Source organism: Hemiscyllium ocellatum, chromosome 5, assembly GCF_020745735.1.
Source record: "Hemiscyllium ocellatum isolate sHemOce1 chromosome 5, sHemOce1.pat.X.cur, whole genome shotgun sequence".
Taxonomy (NCBI): domain Eukaryota; kingdom Metazoa; phylum Chordata; class Chondrichthyes; order Orectolobiformes; family Hemiscylliidae; genus Hemiscyllium; species Hemiscyllium ocellatum.
Genome location: NC_083405.1, coordinates 129251854 through 129269194, shown reverse-complemented (window position 1 = coordinate 129269194; position 17341 = coordinate 129251854). Strand labels below are relative to the sequence as shown.

General features: G+C 45.2%; 1 protein-coding gene across 1 annotated transcript in view; it reads left to right on the top strand.

The window, feature by feature from the left end:
* Positions 1–17341, top strand: part of LOC132816243 (vasoactive intestinal polypeptide receptor-like) — a 62538-nt gene that overhangs the window by 14049 nt on the left and 31148 nt on the right. The gene's annotated exons all lie outside the window — the stretch shown is intronic.

Below are 17341 nucleotides of genomic sequence, written 5' to 3'. Positions count from 1 at the left end.
GGCTACAAATGCCTTCTCATTGATAAATGCTTGACCTCACCAATCTGACAAATCGGGGAACTAAGCTGGGGGTATGGGCCATTGATTTGTTTTTTACTAATTTATTTTTGGTCCAATGGAGATTGAAGTGATTGATGTATACAAGGTTAGCAGCAGTTTGGATAAGGTAGGTATAGAAAAACTGATTCTATTAGCTGAAGGTACAAGATTGTGGAACCTAGACTTACAATCTTATGGATCTAAGATAGAGGAGCAAAATTAGACCATCCGACCCATTGAATCTGCTGTACCATCACAGAATTGTAACAGTGCAGAAGGAGTGTGTTCAATTCATCGTGTCTGTTCCAGCTCTCCGAATAAGCAGTTCCCTATTGTCATTCTCCTGCCTTCTCTCTGTAACGCTGTACGTTCTTCCTTTTCAGGTAATAGTCAGATTCCCTTTTGATTGCTTCAGTTGAACCTGCCTCCACCGTCCACTTAGGCAGAACATTCCAGACCCAAGCTACTCTCTGTATAAACAAGTAGGAGAAAGTGAGGATTGCAGATGCTGGAAGTCAGAGTCGAGTGTGGCACTGGAAAAGCACAGCTGGACAGGCAGCATCCGAGGAACAGGGAAATCGACATTTTGGACATCAGGAATCTTTATATCTCAGCCCCACCTCACAAGCCTCATTCCAGATGAAGGGCTTATGCCCGAAACATCGATTCTCCTGCTCCTCAGATGCTCCCTGACGTGCTGTGCTTTTCCAGCACCACACTCTCTTGACTGCATAAACAAGTATCAATTTTGCTTCTTTTACTAATTACTTTAAATCTATGCCATCGTGTTCTTGTTATTTTCATGGATAGGAATAAATAAAGTCTCTTCCAAAGTGCAGCGCAAAGAGTGGACACAACATTTCGGCTTAGAACAACCCAGTGTCTTGTAGAAGTCTAGCATCACCTTCTTGCTCTTGTGCTCTGTCACTATTAGTAAAGCTTAGGATACTCTGTGCATTATTAACTACTCTCTCAACCTGTCCTGCGATCTTTAGTGACTTGTATACATAGCAATCCAAGATCCTGTGTTCTTGTTACCACTTCAGAATTGTAGCTTTTATTCTATATTGTCTCTCCACATTCTTCCTCCCAAAATGAATCATTTCACATTTCTCTGCATTGAACTGCACCTGCCCCCTGCCTGCCCATCCACTTTCACCAACTTGTCTATATTGTTGTGAAAATCCTGCATTCTCCTCATCTCCATTCACAATACTCTCCACCAGTAAGGACTCGACTGGCTGAATGGCCAACCTCCGATAAGTAATGATTCTGTGACACGAGCTCATTCTTCTTTGTTATGGGCCAGACCGAACCCCCTCCAAAGTATATTAAGGAAACGGCCTAGAGCCCAACATTTTCTTATTTTTAAAGGCAAGTGTAAGGCATTGTGTTCCGGATGCAATTCGATTGGTCAGTTTATCAGACTTGAAACAAAACGCACTTTATTCTTACACTATATAGTTAGAATGCAAACTAAAAGAAAAATTGGAATAGCTTAACTCTATTGGAAAACTTAACGCAATAATAGAATATTTTAACTACTAAACTTCAATTGTTCCAATATTGTAATTTCCTATAAACACACCCTTGGCAAAGGCAAATTCAGTAAAGTAGATTTGTCACATGCAATTCTCTAATCCAGGAGGAACAATGTAAAGAGAAAACTCAAAGAGAGAGAACTTGAGTGTTTTCCTGTAGCAGGGAGAGTTGTATAGGAGCTTCCAAACCCCCAACAGCTACAGAAAGTTAAACAAAAATCCTGATCCTGTAGGAGCTCTATCACTCATAGAACATAGAGTAATACAGCACGGAAACAGGCCCTTCGGTCCAACTAAACTGGTCCCATGTGCCTGCTTTGGGCCCATATCCCTTTTTGTAACTGTACCTGGCAGTTTGTTCCACACTTGATCTACCCTCTGTGAAAAAGTTGCCCTTCAGGCCCATTTTAAATTTTTCTCCTTCACCTTTAAAAATATGCCCCCTAGTTTTGAACTAAAGAAAAGGCCTTTGCTATCTGCTTTATCTATGGTCCTCATAATTTTATAAACCTCTATAAGGTCACCCCTTAACTCCCTACACTCCAGTGAAAAAAGCCTCAGCCTATCTAGCCTCTCCCGATAACTCAACCCCTCCAGTCCTGGCACAATCTTGGTAAAATCTTTTCTGAGCCCTCTCAAATTTAATAATATCATGGCTATGGCAAGCCAATCAGAATTTACACAGTAATCCCAAAGTGTGCTTATTCCAACTTCAAAAAAAAAAATCCCAAGGCCTTAAAGCTGTTTATTGACATTGAGCAGATGCTCAGCAACTCTGTCTCAACCTTAACACATCAAGTGTCATAGAGATGTACAGCACAGAAACAGATCCTTCGGTCCAACCCGTCCACACCAACCATATATCCCAACCTAATCTAGACCCATTTGCCAGCATTTGGCTCCTATCCCTCCAAACCCTTCCTATTCATATACCCATCCAGATGTCTTTTAAATGTTACAATTGTACCAGCCACCACCACTTCCTCTGGCACCTCACACACCACCCTCTGCATGAAAAAGGTGGTCTTAAGGACCCTTGTAAATCTTTCCTGTCTCACCCTAAACCTATGCCCTCTAGTTCTGGACTCTCCTACCCCAGAGAAAAGACCGTATATATTTACCCTACCTATGCCCCTCATCATTTTATAAATCTCTAAAAGGTCACCCCTCAGCCTCTGACACTCTAGGGAAAATTGCCCCAGCCTCTGACACTGTAGGGAAAATTGCCCCAGCCTGTTCATCCTCTCCCTATAGCTCAAACCCTCCAACCCTGGCAGCATCCTTGTAAAAGATGTTCTGAACCCTCCCAAGAAGGGCAGCATGGTAGCTCAGTGGTTAGCCCTGCTGTCTCACAGCGCTAGGGACCCGGGTTCAATTCCCACCTCAGGTGACTCTGTCTGTCTGTGGGGAGTTTGCACATTCTCCCATTGTCAGCATAGGTTTCCTCCAGGTGCTCCAGTTTCCTCCCACAGTCCAAAGATGTATGGGTTAGGGAATTTGCCCATAGTATAGGTTAGGTGCCTTAGTTAAGGGTTAACGTAGGATAATAGGGTAAGGGAATGGGTCTGGATGGGTTGCCCTTCGGAGGGTCAGTGTGGACTTGTTGGGCCGAAGGGCCTGTTTCCACACTGTAGGGATTCTAAAAAATGTTTCACAACATCCTTCCTGCAGCAGGGAGACCAGAGTTGATGAGCACTTGCAGTTCTTCGTTCGCAAGGTTACAAACCAAGAGCTAGAATGATGATGTTAGACTGAATAGCTAGTAGAGATGGAATGGGTTAAATGGCTGCCTTCGGTGCTATGAATTCTTTGTTATTTTTATGATTTGGAATTAGCATATACACGAGCGTCAAGGTGCATTGATAGAGCTCAGGTTTGAAACCACAGGAGGGGGTGGTGTTTGGATGGCCATGGAGATGGGAGGGGGGGATGGTGATGGTCCTGGAGACAGGAACACCGGGCAGCAAGCAAAGGAAAAACTAAATGATTCCATTGCCGTGATTGGAATATCTCGACGGCTTTGTGCCTGGAATCTTTCATTTCTCGCATCCACATCGGTAACTGGATCCAGTGTAAATTTGCTGTGAATTGACAGCTTGGCCAAAGGGGAACATTCCAAATCCGATACATTATTCTTTTTTTCTCTCTGTGGCTAAAGAGAAAATGTGCATCTGTTAATTTTCTTAACCCTGTCCTGGTCCACGGCTGGATTTAGTGAGTCATGGTCGGAGTTCTTTCAATCCCGGGCAATGTTTCCCTTTAAGAAATAGGAAGAGTTGTAGGCCATTCGGCCCCTCGAGTCTGCATCACCATTCAGTAGGATCGTGGCTAATCTGAGCACCCTTTTGTCCACTTCCCTGTGTTTTCCCCACACGATGGAACATTGTACACCAGAAGCTCTGATCACCGGAGAAAATCCAGCTATCCCATTTTTTTTTGTTGTTATTCATTCACTGGATGGGGACGTTGCTGGCTGGACCAACCCATCCTTAATTGGCCAGAAGGCAGTTATGAGTCATCTGTGTGTCTGGAGTTGGGTAAAGATGGAAGTTTCCTTCCTTGCAGGACATTAATGAACCCAATTGTTTGTTGATTTTTTTTTGACGATCATTAGACCCAAAATTCCAACTTTTTAATTGAGTCCAAATTCCGCCGTGGCAGGCTTCATACCTGGGTCTCTGGATTATCAGTCTAGTGATAATACTGCCAGGCCATTGCCTTCCCAAATCAATGTAGATGAAACTAGCTTGCTTCTGGCAAGCCAGGCTTCTGACTCAGCCCTACCCCAAATACTAGGGAACTTCCTCGATAATCTCCTGGACATATGCAACATTGCTCAAATGTACCATGCAGAAAGATGCACACTTGCCTACCAGACCTGCCCCAAAGGCCACAGCATCTTGCTTAAATGTGCTTTCCCTCCGTCTTCCCCTACCATCCGTCAGCCACACTTCTGTACTGACTTCAGAGACAAAGCAGTTAGGTGAGCTTGCATAGTTTGTAAAGTTTAAGGTATGGCAGGACAGCTCGGGAAAGTGGAATTAGCATCCTGTGGGAAGTCATGAACGCTGTCCTAGTCAAAAAAAACAATCTGCAGGAGGGATTGTCAGCTGTAGAAGTCTGAGTGCTGTGTTTCAGAAGCCGCTGTCTAGTATGTCACTGAGGAGGAGATCTACATGAGTAGCAAATTGCGGAGTGGTCTCACTGCAGGTTAAAACGCACAGGGCAGGGAATGAATGGACGAGCACAGAGCACTCTGTGAAACCCCTGAGATCGGTTTATAAGAACAGATTGCTCTTCGAAGTTCCAGTCCCTCCCCCTAACTGCATGTGATCAGTCCAATATCTTGATAACATCTCCCTCCCCACTGTGGAATTGATTCAGTCTGTCTTGTGTGTGAGGCTGGTTGTTTCTGGACCTGTTCTAGTTTGGTGACCAGAACTGATGGCAATAATCCATTGTCCCAACACTTACTGGAAATTCATACCATATAGTCAGCATTGTTTAGATGCTAATGACAGGATTTATTTCTAGAAGTTCTTCCGTTCGAATCGCAAGGAGGCAATAAAGCAACTTGCCCCAATGTCGGCGCCTTCACAAAAATTAATAAAACGAAAGCTGGAAAGGAAGATAGAAACTAGAGAAGGCCATTCATCCCCTCTAGTATATTCCTCCATTCAATTCCTGATGAAGGGCTTATACTTGAACCACCAAATCTCCTGTTCTTCGGATGCTGCCTGACCGGCTGTGCTTTTCCAGCAGCACACTCTTCGCCTCCTCCATTCAATGGTTGGTCATTACTTTAACTCTGCCTACCCACCTTGCATCCACATCCTTCAAAACCCCCAATGTAACCACGGTGAGGAAATTATTTCTGTCTCGAAGAGATGAGCCTCGAAAGGTGATGGATAGAGCTAAGAGCTCTGTGTATATTTTTAAGATGAAGGTTAGATAGATTCCTGTTGGGCAAGGAACCGAAAGGTTACTGTGGGGAGGTGGAATTCAAAAGGCACCCTTAAGACCATTGGACATGATTAGGTTGGATTCCCTACTGTATGGAGACAGGCCCTTCAGTCCAATAAGTCCACACTGACCCTCCGAAGAATAACCCAACCCTGACCCATTTTCCTACCCTATATTTACCTCTGACTAATGCACCTAACACTATGAGCAATTTATCATGGCCAATACACATAGGAATGCAAGAAGGGCATTCAGCCCAAAACTGCTCTACCATTCAATTGGTTGAATATGATATGTTCCTCCACTAGGAGTGTTTTCAGTGAGCGAGCGCAGAAACTAACAGCCTGTCCACCACATAGAGAACTAAATGCATTAACCAATAAATGTCATATTGGTTAATGGTTGGTGAAGGGCAAAACAGGAGAGGTTGAGGTTGTTTTCCTCAGAACAGAGATGGCTGAGGAGCAACACAGTTGACGTATTCAAAATTACGAGGGGTAGAGAAACAGTAGAAAGGAGTAGCCTGTTTCCTATGGCACAGGGTTCAAAAACCAGGGATGATAGGGTCATACAGCACCAATACAGACCATTCGGTCCAACCAGTCCATGCTGATAATAATCCCAAACTAAACAAGTCCTACCTGCCTACTCCTGGCCCATATCCATCCAAACCTTTCTTATTCATGTCCTTATTTAAGTGTTTTTAAATATAACTGTGCCCACATCAACCACTTCTTCAGGACATTCATTCTTCACATTCTTCATGTGTAGAGGAAAGTTGCCCCTCATGATGTTTTTAGATCCTTTGCCTCTCACCTTCAAAATATGTCCCCTAGTCTTGAGATCCCCTACCCTAGAAAAAAGACAATACCACGCAGGTACAGCAGGTAGTGAAGAAGGCTAATAGCATGCTGGCCTTCATAACAAGAGGAATTGAATATAGAAGCAAAGAGGTGCTTCTGCAGCTGTACAGGGCCCTGGTGAGACCACAAGTCTGGTCTCCAAATTTGAGGAAAGACATTCTGGCTATTGAGGGAGTGCAGCGTAGGTTCACGAGGTCAATTCCTGGAATGGCGGGATTACCTTATACTGAAAGACTGAAGCGATTGGGCTTGTATATCCTTGCGTTTAGAAGACTGAGAGGGGATCTGATTGAGACATACAAGATTATGAAAGGATTGGACACTCTGGCAGCAGGAAACATGTTTCCGCTGATGGGTGAGTGCCGAACCAGAGGACACAGCTTAAAAATACGGGGTAGACCATTTAGAACAGAGATGAGGAGAAACTTCTTCACCCAGAGAGTGGTGGCTGTGTGGAATGCTCTGCCCCAGAGGGCAGTGGAGGCCCAGTCTCTGGATTCATTTAAGAAAGAGTTGGATAGAGCTCTCAAAGATAGTGGAATCAAGGGTTATGGAGATAAGGCAGGAACAGGATACTAATTAGGAATGATCAGCCATGATCATATTGAATGGCGGTGCAGGCTCGAAGTGCTGAATGGCCAACTCCTGCACCTATTGTCTATTGACTTTACCTATATCCCTCATTATTTTATAAACTTCTATCAGATGGCCTCTCAACCTCCTATGCACCAGTGAAAAAAGGTCCCTGCCTATCCAGCCTTTCCTTACCATAGACTCAAGCTTAGTGGCATAAGGATTAGAGAGGACATGAGGAAAAATCCTTTTTTTATGCAGAGGGTGGTTGGTGTCTGGAATTCGCTGCCTGAGTTGGCGATGGAGGCTGAGACCCTAAACCCTTTCAAGAAATACTTGGATCTGCACCTTAAGTTGCAGGGCTATGAGCTGTGGGCAGGAAGATGGAATTGGAAAGGACATATGGGTGTCTTTGGGTCGGCATGGACAAGATGGGAAAAATGGCCCCCTTCTGTGCTATCATTTCTCTGGTGCTAAGAGCGGACTTCCCAGCTATCTCAGGCGACCGAATCAACATGGACATTTACTACAAACCAACCGACTCCCACAGCTACCAGGACTACACCTCCTCCCACCCTGCCCCCTGTAAAAACGCCATCCCATATTCCCAATTCCTTCGCCTCCGCCGCATCTGCTCCCAGGAGGACCAGTTCCAATACCAAGCAACCCAGATGGCCTCTTTCTTCAAAGACCACAATTTCCCCACAGACGTGGTCGATGATGCTCTCCACCGCATCTCCTCCACTTTCCGCTCCTCTGCCCTTGAGCCCCGCCCCTCCAATCGCCACCAGGACAGAACCCCACTGGTCCTCATCTACCACCCCACCAACCTCCATATGCATCATATCATCCGTCGTCATTTCCGCCACCTCCAAACTGACCCCAACACCAGGGATATATTTCCCTCCCCTCCCCTCCCTATCAGTGTTCCAAAAGGACCACTCCCTCCGCGAGTCTTTCGTCAGGTCCACACCCCCCACCAACCCAACCTCCACTCCCGCCACCTACCCCTGCAACTGCAAGAAATGCAAAACTTGCGCCCACACCTCCTCCCTTACTTTTCTCCAAAGCCCCAAGGGATCCTTCCATATCCGCCACAAATTCACCTGCACCTCCACACCCCATTTACTGCACCCGATGTGGCCTCCTCTACATTGGGGAGACAGGCCGCCTACTTGCGGAATGTTTCAGAGAACATCTCTGGGACACCTGGACCAACCAACCCAACTACCCCGTGGCTCAATACTTCAACTCACCCTCCCACTCCACCAAGGACTTGCAGGTCCTTGGACGACTCCATCGCCAGACCATAGCAACACGACAGCTGGAGGATTAGATTAGATTACTTACAGTGTGGAAACAGGCCCTTCGGCCCAACAAGTCCACACTGACCCGCCGAAGCGCAACCCACCCATACCCCTACATTTACCCCTTACCTAACACTACGGGCAATTTAGCATGGCCAATTCACCTGACCTGCACATCTTTGGACTGTGGGAGGAAACCGAAGCACCCGGAGGAAACCCACACAGACACGGGGAGAACATGCAAACTCCACACAGTCAGTCGCCTGAGGCGGGAATTGAACCCGGGTCTCTGGCGCTGTGAGGCAGCAGTGCTAGCCACTGTGCCAGCGTGTCGCCCCATCTTCTGCCTAGGAACCCTCCAACCACAAGGGATGAATTCAGATTTCTCCGTTTTCCTCATTTCCCCTCCCCCCACCTTGTCTCAGTTCCAACCCTCGAACTCAGCACCACCTTCCTAACTTGCAATCATCTTCCTTACCTCTCCGCCCCCATCCCCACTCCGGCCTATCACCCTCACCTTACCACGCTCACCTTAACCTCCTTCCACCTATCTCACTTCCAACGCTCCTCCCCCAAGTCCCTCCTCCCTACCTTTTATCTTCGCCTGCTTGGTACACTTTCCTCATTCCTGAAGAAGGGCTCAGGCCCGAAACGTCGATTCTCCTGCTCCTTGGATGCTGCCTGACCAGCAACATATTTTCAGCTCTGATCTCCAGCATCTGCAGTCCTCACTTTCTCCTGTGTTTTTTTTAATAAGGGGGTGCTGTTGGCTCTTTGGGACCATCGGTGAAGATGGTTTTCCTCTTTCTTTTCTACCTGCAGTTCAGGAGATATCGAAGAGGTGGTTATCAGATATCTTCTGATCTCGAGAGGTGTACAGAGAGAGTATGGGGAGAAAGTGGATACAGGGTATTGAGTTGAATGATCCCTTTGAATGGTAGCCACGATGTGGAGGAGCCAGTGTTGGACTGGGGTGGACAAAGTCAGAAGTCACACAATGCCAAGTTATAGTCCAACATGAAATCACAAGCTTTCGGAGAGCTGTCCTTCATCAGGTGACTTAGGAGCAGTGCTCCTAAAGTGTGTCATTACAAATAAACCTGATTTGGAGGAGCCGGTATTGGACTGGGGTGTACAAAGTTAAAAATCACTTAACAATACCGGGTTATAGTCCAACAGGTTTAATTGGAAGTACTAGCTTTCGAAGCGCTGCTTCTTTATCAGGGATTTTTAACTTAGACTAAACCTGTTGTACTATAACTTGGTGTCACATGACTTCTGTCATTGAATGGTGGCACAGGCTCAAAGGGCCGAATGGCCTATTTCCAGTTTCTGTGAAGGGTGACACCTCTGACAATGCAGGAATACTTCAGTACTGCGCTGAAGCAAAAGGTGTTGAACCCACAGCCTTCTAACTCAAAGGTAAGTACACTACCAACTGAGCTGACCACGTTAGGCACCCTCCCGGTCTCCCTTCGTTTTGTGGTATCTTCGGATTTTCCATTTTTATAATTGATTTTGTTTTGAGACCTCCAGTCCCCACCTTTTGACAATCTGCTTTCAGAGCCAGCTCCACATTGCCAAAGCCTGTTGGCTAAAAACCTGGAATCTTCTCTTTATCCAGGCAGTCACTTTGACCTGTAAGTATCATTGGAACCACAGCCTCATTATCTTTCTCCTGGCGAGCTCCGAGCAGCATAAAGACGAGAATTAAATAACGAGCAAAGCAGATAAGAGGGCATGCTCCTTGGCAAAGAATACACAAAGCAGTTAATAATTGGCCTCAGTAACAGCTTTCTGGTCAATCTGTCAAAACCAAACAAAAGTGAATCTCTTTATTCTAGCTGAAACCATATTGAGAGCATCAGAATTTCTGTGCGTGATATGTGAGTTAAAGAAGTAGGCCTTAGTAATTTATCTTGACAATGACAATTGACAGCACAAACACAGAATTGTCCACCCCCCCCCCCCCCCCGATCACTGCTCGCTGGCCAACTTTCCCTGTTCACTGTTTTATTTTGCTTGCATTTTTTCACTGTTCAAAGAGCCACTATCAAGCACAAATCTAACTGGGGGGAGGATTGAGATAATCTCACACCACGTTTGATGGAGATCATTTAGCCCAACGCTATTTTGCTAGCAATCTGGCCCAAGTTATCCAATTAGTCCCACACCCCACCTCTTATCCCCGAATCTGGAATTCTTGTACGTTTTTTTTTTCTTGTACGTTTCCAAATCGCTTTGAAGGTGACGGTTGAGTCTTCTTTGACAGTCCTATCATGCAGCACATTCCACATCATAACATTTCTCTGCACTTAAGTAGAGTGCTCATCTCCCCTTTATTTATTTGCCAACAGTCCAATCTGTGTGCCCTTCTTAATTGCTGATCCCTGTCTGCCAGTGTCTTTCCATTGTCAGATCTTTTATGCTTTTGAATGCCTCCATTAAATCACCCACAAACGTCTCTGCTGCAAGAAGAATGTCATTGTAAAGATGGTTTTTATTTTCTGTAGTTTTGATTGTGGACTGAAATTGGGAAAAAAAGGCTGGTTTTACAAAAAGCACACCAGGATTGTGGAAAGGATTGCTGTAGTTTTTTGAAACCAGTTATTTGTAAGTTGTTTGTTCAAGCAGAGCGGGGCACACACAGTAAATGGACCAACGCCAGAAGGTGTGAAGGAGGAGAGGGGATCCGAGCTAAAATGGCTGATTGTTTTGTGGAGGTGTGACCAGTTGTGGATGACAAAGGCCATCAATCTGATCAGGAGTCTCTGATTAGCTCCGGGGAAACTGAACAGCTTGTGGGTGTGAATGATACTAGCAGAAGCCTTCAGAGCTCTGGAACACAAGATGGTTTCTCTATCCAGCAAAATATCTAAATCCCAAAAAAAGCTCATTTAGTTGGGGGTCACAGAGTCGTACAGCATAGACATAGACCCTGCAGTCCAACCAGTCCGTGCCGACCATAGTCCCAAGCTAAGTTAGTCCCACCTTTGGCTCATATCCCTCTAAATCCTTCATATTCATGAAGTTACCCAAATGCCTTTTAAATGTTGTAACTCCACCCACACATCCATCACTTCCTCTGGAAGTACATTCCACACACGAACCATTGCAAAAAAAGTTGCCCCTTATGTCTTTTATAAGTCTTTCTCCTTTCACCCTAAAAAAAATGCCCCCTAGTCTTGAAATCCCCCAGCCTAGGGAAAAGATACCTGTCATTCATGTTTTCTACACCCATCATGATTTTACAAACCTCTATAAGGTCACCCCTCAACCTCCTACACTCGTGAAAAAAATCCCAGCCTATCCAACCTCTCCTCATAACTCAAACCCTCCATTCCCAACAACGTCCTGGCAAATTTCTTCTGAACCCTCTCCAGCTTGATAAAGCCTTCCTATATTTCTCCCCACCAGTTGTTGTAGGCTGTGGCATTTTAACACTAATGAAAAGACTTTGCAGTTTATGTACCAATCACTCTATGTCTCCTGCAAAGAAATGAAAAACAAACACGAGAGACGAGAGATTTGAGGAGGAGCAAGTTCCGAGCAAGCAAAAGGATCATATCGGTCATTCCTTTAAACTGGGGCCATTGATTAACTTTCCCAGTTTCTGTCCTCAGCACCTTCCCCCCCCCCACCCACAATATCAATGTTATTTCGTCTGCCGGTGAATGTAGAGGCAGAGTTTATAAGGGAGTGTTAACACAGAGCCTTATACATTGACCGTTCACTGTTGTTTACCTATGATTTAAAATCTACTTACTTCTGATAAATGAACAGTTGTTGTTAAGGACAGAAACTGTCCCGTGTTTCTGAGTCTGCAAGGCAGGTAATTTGAAGAATATTGTGAACTGGGAAAATATTCAATTTCTGTGACAAATTCCAAGAATAGCTTAATTTCCAATGCAGGACCTTTAGTAAGTCATGATACTATTGTATAAGAATATAGGGGCAATAATGGATCATATGGCCCCTGGTGCTAATGGGGGTGTACAAGTTCTAATAAACAACAACACTAAGCAAAATACAGTAAAAGATCTTCTTTGCTTCTTGTTGTTCTTCTGTAGATCAGTTGAAAGCACACTTGCTTTTAGTTAAAGCCTTACTGCAGAGATTTGCGAAGACAAGTAAATGCAGTATGGAGTGTCAGATGGGCTGCATTTCAGACAAAAGTGTGGCATATTTTTCACCTGTTTCAATGGGTCTTATTGTCTGGAGTTGTTATTTCTCAGCTGAGCGTGTTATGAATGTTTGGCTGAGTTCCAAACACATTAGATCCACTATCTCATTTTGTGCTCCAAGTTTGACCATTTTAAAAGGGGCTTCAAAAGATTTTGGTCTTCGTGGTTTCAAAATGTATATTTGCTCTTACAACAAATAGCCACTTGAAAGGAATGATAATGGGACTTTTTTTAGAAATGTGTGCTTGCGTTTTTAAGTGTTAATCCTATTAGATTGTTAAGCATTTTGGCTCATTTGCTATGCTTTATTGTACCCAAAACATCAATTTCCTGCTCCTCGGATGCTGTGCTTTCCCAGCACCACTCTAATCTTGACTCTAATCTCCAGCATCTGCAGTACCCACTTCTGCCTTTATTGTGAGGGAAATTGAACGCAGTAAGAGGGAGGTTATGCTATAGTTCTGCAATGTGGAGTATTGTATACAGCACTAGTCACCAGACTTACAGAAGGATTCCTGATGAAGGGCTTATGCCCGAAACTTTGATTCTCCTGTGTCTCAGATGCTGCCTGACCTGCTGTGCTTTTCTAGCACCACACTCTCGGCTCTGATATACAGCATCTGCAGTCCTCACTTTCACCAACTGTGTTGGAAACATTTCAGAGGTTTACTGGACTAATACCTGGAATGAGTGGATTGCCTTATGAGGAAAGGTTAGACAGGCTGGGCCTGTATCCTTTTGAAGTTTAGAAGAGTTAGAGGTGGCTTAATTGAAACACATAAGATTCTGAGAGGACTTGACCATATGGGATGGATGGTTTCTCTTGTGGAAGAATCAAGAACTAGGGGTTATCCAATAAAATACCTAAAACCCAAAGAAAGCCCCTTTATTTCCCCTTCCCAGTTGTAAGCTGTGGCATTTTAACAGTAACTAGGAGACTTCGCAGTTATAGTACCAAACACTCCATGCCTCCTGCAAAGAAGTGATTAAAAAAAATAAAGAGTCACCCATTTAAGAGAGATGAGGAAACATTTTCTCTCCCAGGGCTGTGAGTCTTTGCAATTCTCTTCCTCAATAGGAATCAGAGAGTTATTACAGCATGGAAACAGACCGTTTGGTCCAACTAGTCCATGCTGACTATGTTCCCCAGCTAAACTAGTCCCACCTGCCTGCACTTGGCCCATATCCTTCCAAACCTTTCCTATTCATGGACTTTGTTAAATGTCTTCTATAATGTAGTTGTGATTATACCTGCATCCACCACTTCCTCTGGAATTCTATTCCGCACATGAACCACCCTCTGTGTGAAAAAGTTGCCCCTTATGTCCTTTTTTATAAATTTTTCCTTTCACCTTAAAAATATGCCCCCTAGTTTTGACTCCCTCCCCCAGCCTGGGGAAAAGACTCTTGTCATTCACCTTATCTATGCCCCTCATGATTTTATCAACTTCTATATAGTCACCCCTCAACTTTCAACACTCCAGTAAAAATACGTCCCAGCCTTACCTTGTAACTCAAGCCTTCCATTCCCATCAACATTCTGGTAGATCTTTCTAAATGTTTTTAAGGCAGAGGTAGAGAGGTTCATGAAAGCGAGACAGATAAAAGACTACTGTGACCTCAGGCTAACTGTGAATGTCAGGCATCCTAACACCCCATGCCCCCTCATATCCCTCAATTTCTCCCACATCATCTGTATTTGCCAAGGACACTCTCCCTGTACCCACTGTGTTTGGCTCTTGGGCACTTTGGGATGGCGATGGGAACTGTTAAAATGCATTTTAAAAGGTACAAACACCCAAACAAGGAATATGAGTGGGGAGGGAATATGCAGAAATGTAGATTTGAGGTTAAAATCAGCTCAGCCACGATTATATAGGATGGCGGAGCAGGTTGGAAGGGCTGAGTGGCCTACTGTTCTTGTTTGAGTGTTTGTACCCTTCAAAATGCATCACGAGCAATTCCCATCGCTAACACATGGCTCCTAAGCGCCAACACGCAGTGTATGCATGTGTTTTGGCAAATACAGATGGGAAGGGGGTGCTAGGGATATGAGAGGGTGGGGGATGTGAGGATGAGGAGTTGAGGGCCTGACATTTAACACGATTAGGCTGATGTTCCGGTAATCAAAGTGCCATTCTAGCCCTCCACCCCGGTGTCGCCTCTGATCTGACACTCAAGATGGCAGTCCTGTCCGTAAGTATGAAAATATTTGGGGGGAGAGGGATTGGCCGGGCACTTTTCCAAAAAGGTGGTTCACCATGAGTCAGGACCATTTCACATTCTACCTTCACACCCTCACCACAAAAATCCAGCCCTTTCTTCCCACTTTTGGGGTGGCACGGTGGCTTAGTGGTTAGCACTGCTGCCTCACAGCGCCAGAGACCCGGGTTCGATTCCAGCCTCTGGAGACTGTGTGGGGTTTGCACATTCTCCCTGTGTCTGCGTGAGTTTCCTCCGGGTGCTCTGGTTTCCTCCCACAGTCCAAAGATGTGCAGGTTAGGGTGAATTGGCCGTTCTAAATTGCCCATGGTGTTGGGTGCATTAGTCAGAGGGAAGTGGGTCTGGGTGGATTACTCTTCGGAGGGTCGGTGTGGGCTTGTTGGGCCGAAGGACCTGTTTCCATGCTGTAGGAAATCTCATCTAATCTAGTTAACTGGCTGAACCAACAAGAAGGCCAGGTACAGGTTATTGTCGGTCTGTGGTGACATCAGTAAAGTTGAGTGTAAGGTGGGGAGTGCTGTACCAAGACTGTGGAGAAAAACTCCTCAATGGACTAAAGACCAGGCTAAGGTAGGAATTGAAAGTAATAGAGTGAAGGTCATTGTTGATGTACAAGATCTCCGAGGACAGGCATTCCCAATTGTCTAAGGAATGGTGATATATTTGAGATCTTGGAGAAGATTTGTAGCTCAGGTTGTGGATCAGGTTGTAAGTTTGCTCGCTGTGTTGGTGGGTTTGTTCTCCGATGTTTCGTCACCATGCTAGGTAACATCAGTGAGCCTCCAGTGAAGCTCTGGTGTTCGGTCCTACTTGCTATTTATGTGTCTCGGTTTGTTGTGGTGAGTGATATCACTTCCGGTTCTGGTTTTGAGAGGTTGGTCAATGGGGTCCATATAGATATGTTTGTTGATGGAGTTCTGGTTTGAGTGCCAGGCTTCTAGGAATTCCTGCCCATGTCTTTGTTAAGCCTGTCTCAGGATGGATGCATTGTCCCAGTCAAACTGCTGTCCCTCTTGGTCTGTGTGTATGAGTTCTAGTGATAGCTGGTCGTGTGTTTTGGAGGCTAATTAGCGCTCATGTATTCTGGTGGTTAGTTCCTGCCCGTCTGTCCAATGTAATTTTTGTTGCAGTATTTGCAGGGTATTTTGTATATAATGATCATTCTGCTGGCTGTGGATATGGGGTCCTTTAAATTCATCAGTAGTTATTTTAGTGTGTAGTAAGTTTGTGGGCTACCATAGTGCCTAGGAGCCAGAGTAGTCACCTAGACATGACCAATAATCACTGGTGTCACCCGAAACATCAACTTTTTTTTTTGTTTGTTTGTTTTTTTTTCCTGCTCCTTGGATGCTGCTTGACCTGCTGTGCTTTTCCAGCACCACACTCTTGACAACAATCATTAGTACCCATGCACACAGACAAAGAGGGACAGCAGTTCGTTTGGGACAATGCATCCATCCTGGGACAGGCTAAACAAAGACGTGCGCAGGAATTCCGAGAGGCCTGACATTCCAACCGGAACTCCATTTAAAAAAAAACATATAGATCTGGATCCCATCCACCAACCTTTCAAAATCAGAACTGGAAGTTCTACCACAACAGACCAAGACACACAAATTGCAAGTGGGACAGAACACCAACGCTTCACTGCAGGCTCACTGACAATGTTACCTAGCGTGGTGACGAAACATCTGATAACAAACCCTGCAGCTCAGCAAGCAAAACAATGACCTGAAAGTGATACATTTCCAAGTCAGGATGGTGAGTGGTTCAAAGGGGAACTTCCAGGTGGTGGTGTTCCCAAGTATCTGCTGCCTTAGTCCTTCTGAGTGTTAGAGGTTGTGATTTGGAAGGTGCAGTGGGAGGAGCCTTGGTAATTTGCCACAGTGAAACCTGTGGAGAGTGCACACTGCTGCTGCTCAGCATTGGTGGTGGACGGTGTGGGTGTTGTGATGTGGTGCCAATCAAGTAGGCTGCTTTGTATTGGATGGTGTCAGGTTTCTTGAGTGGTGTTGGAGCTGCAGCCATCCAGGCAAGTGGGGAGTATTCCAACACCCTCCTGACTTGTAGATGGTGGACAGGCTTTGGGGAGTCAGGAGGTTAGTTACTTGATGCTGTATTCCTAGCCTCAGCTCTTGTAGCCAAGTCTTAATGTGGCAAGTCCAGTTCAGTTTCTGGTCAATGGTGACCTCCAGGATGTTGTTAGTGGGTGGATTCAGTGATGGTAACGGATTGACTGAGTGACAATGGTTAGATTGTCTCGTCTTGTATTGAGGTGGCCATTTCTTGGCGCATTTGTGGCGTGAATGTGACTTGCCACTATTCAGCTCAAGCCTAGATACTGGAGGGAATGTCATCGATGGTTGGGCCTGGGAGTGGAGTGCAGAATTCAGTGATGGAAATGGTGTTGAACATGAAGGGGAAATGGTTTGATTCTCTCTTGTTGGAGGCCCTTGTTGTCTGGCACTTGAATAGAAGACAAATACTGTGGATGCTGGAAACATAGAATAGACACAGACTGCTGGAGAAACTGGCAGAATCACTGGAGAAAGAAACAGTTAACATTTTGCGTGGGGAATGACACATTCTGAAGAGTTGTTGTATCAGTCTTGCAATGTTAACTGTTTCTCTCTCCTCAGACCTGCTGA